Here is a 3,219-nt window from a genome sequence, read left to right as displayed (position 1 = left end):
AGCCCTAGCGGCAGCCGGACGGAGGACGTAATACGCACAGGCCGGGCCGTATTACCGGGCCAGGCACCAATGCTTACAAAGACATTTTGACTCTTGGGCTAAAGACGGCAGGTACCAAGCCATACGTATCTGGGGCAGGTTCTCGAAAAATAACGTACCTGGGCCCAAAAGTTTGTTAACAATACTCCCTCCATTCCAAAACATAGTGCGCCCGCATTTCGCGAGGTTCAACTTTAACTATAAATTTAACCAATGAGACCATCCGCGGCGGGAGAAAAAATTATATAATTGAAAACTTCTTTCAAATACGAATTCACTGATATAATTTTTGCTCCCGCCGCAATCGGTTTTGATAGTTAAATTTACGGTCAAAGTTGAAGCACGAGGATAGAGGAAGCACTACATTGTGGAATGGAAGAAGTATCATCTTTTTACAGCAAATGATTCTAAAAAATTGAACAATTAATACTATAGAGCAAATCTCATAGGTGCCCACTATAAGCTTATTCCAAATGTTTTTTTTTTTGCTTTCCTAGATGAATATGCACTTGGTGAAACTTGGTTTGCGTCTTGTTCGATGCTAAATGATAACCTCTTGCCTAGAGGCCCGACATGTGGGATTTCTCACGAGGGGTTGTGTGATTCAGATTATGTGTTAGATCTTGTTTTTTGCTAGGGTGTAGGCAGTGTAAGAAACTAGGTTAAGCGTTTGATGATCTCATCAGGGACGCGTTCGTGTTGATTATATAGCACAGGGTACATGTGATGAGGTAGGTTGTTGAAGTCTTGGCCCCTAATCCAAGCTATACAAGATAAGGCCGGACTCTAACAACCTACCTCGATTACAACTCACGCAGGATTACAACCAACGCATACACAACTACGTACACAAGTTGACACACTACAATCTACCTTTTAACATCCTCCCTCAATCTTTTAATGTGTCAAGGTTGAGATTGTTCTTGAAGGCTTAAAGCTGTCGAACTTGTAGTGGTTTAGTGAACCCATCTGCAACTTGATCTCCAGTTGAGATGAATTTTATCTCCAGAAGTTTCTGTGCAACTCTTTCACGTACAAAGTGAAAGTCAATCTCTATGTGTTTTGTCCTGGCATGAAATACAGGGTTTGCAGACAAATATGTTGCTTCAAGATTATCACACCATAAGTATGACACACGTGGTCTATCAATTTTTAACTCATCAGGAAGTGTCTCTATCCACATCACCTCAGCAGTAGCATTTGCCAAAGACTTGTACTCAGCCTCAGTGCTAGAACGTGAGACTGTTGCTTGTTTCCTTGCAGTCCATGATATGAGGTTTGAACCAAAAAACACAGCAAAGCCTCCAGTAGATCTCCTATCATCAGGACACCCTGCCCAATCTGCATCAGAAAAGGCACTAACAGTTGTTGAAGGAGATTTGCATATTGTCAGACCAGTGCCAACACTCCCTTGGATATATCTTAGTATTCTCTTTACCGCTGTCCAGTGAACAGAAGTAGGAGCATGCAAAAACTGACAGACTTTGTTGACAGAGAAAGATATATCTGGTCTTGTTAATGTTAAGTACTGAAGTGCACCAACTGTACTTCTATATTTAGTTCCTTCTTCTGGACTTAGTAGTTCTCCTCCATGCAATGACAACTTTTCAGTAGTTGACATGGGTGTGCTGGAAGGCTTGCAATCTGTCATTCCTACACGCTTTAATATGTCCTTGGCATACTTTTCTTGTGTAAGTAAAATACCTTCATTTAATCTTTTAACTTCTATACCTAGGAAATAATGCAACTCTCCTAGATCTTTGATTGCAAAGTCATTTTTCAAATTTTTCAACAATGCTGAGGTGGCTTCTAATGAAGAGCTAGCAACAATTATGTCATCAACATAAATTAACATAAATATGATCACCTTCCCTTTTTGAAAGAAGAACAAAGAGGTATCTCCCCTTGATGGTCGGAAACCAAGTTGTTGCAGCTTTGAGCTCAACCTTGAATACCACGCCCTGGGTGCCCTGTTTGAGACCATATAAAGCTTTGTCCAACATGCATACATGATGTGGTCTTGACCCATCCTCAAAACCAGGTGGCTGTCGCATATAGACTTCTTCCCCGAGAACGCCATGCAAGAACGCATTCTGTACATCCAATTGGCGAAGGCTCCATCCCCTGGAGACAGCAACAGACAGAACAAGCCTAATAGTAGCAACTTTAACTACTGGACTAAAGGTGTCCTCATAGTCAATACCATATCTTTGTTTGAATCCTTTAGCCACTAACCTAGCCTTGTATTTGTCTATTGTACCATCAGATTTCCTTTTAATTTTATATACCCATTTACAGTCTATAATGTTTCTTCCTTGCTTAGGTGGCACTAAATGACATGTCTGATTTCTCATAAGAGCATCATACTCATCATGCATAGCATTTTTCCAATTTTTGTTACTCAAAGCTTCTATCAAATCTTGTGGTTCACCGATGGCAGCAAAATTAGCAAACTTGAAAATTTTCTTATACCTGACTGTTCCATCCTTGGGAACTGTTGGTTTGAAAATACCTTGTTGCGACCGAGTTACTCGTGTAGACCCAGCAGCATTTGTCGAACCAGCCACAGAAGATCCTCCTCCCATAACCGTGTCAGGTTCGACAACGGCCACAGAAGATCCGCCTCCTCGTACTGGCCTGCCAGGGGAATCCGCCTCGGCACTCGAGCGGTCGATCCGCCTCGGATCAGGCGCAGATGGCGATGACTCTTGACGAGATGGGCTGCCAGCCTCATCATGGTGCGCAGGATCTGCCGCACACCCAGCCCGGCTGTCGTCACGTGAAGACAAAAGCAGGCTGGACCCACCCGCTCGTGGGCCGGTTTCTGTCCGCGTGTCACGCGCAGAGAGGGGGCTCGCGCCCCGTGCGCCTGTCTCCATATGCATGTCGCATGCGGGACTGCCACTGCCAGGCGAATCCTCCCTGGGATCCGCGCCTGCTGCGCCTGTCGCAACTGCGCTAGATCTCTCGGGATCGGCGCCTGTCCCTTCCTCGTGTCATGTGCCTGTGGAGCTAGGCAGAGAGAGAGCTGTTTCTGCATAAAATCATGACCACAAACAACATTTTTTTCTTGTAAATCAGTGTTATGACTAGTTGCCAATTGATCAACACATTCATTACCCCCGTGATCTATTGGATTTAGAAGCTCCGGAGACAAAAGAAGAATTTCTGCCTGTAGGC

This window comes from Triticum aestivum, chromosome 5A (assembly GCF_018294505.1).
Source record: "Triticum aestivum cultivar Chinese Spring chromosome 5A, IWGSC CS RefSeq v2.1, whole genome shotgun sequence".
NCBI classification, from domain to species: domain Eukaryota; kingdom Viridiplantae; phylum Streptophyta; class Magnoliopsida; order Poales; family Poaceae; genus Triticum; species Triticum aestivum.
Note: the sequence above shows the minus strand (reverse complement) of the source record.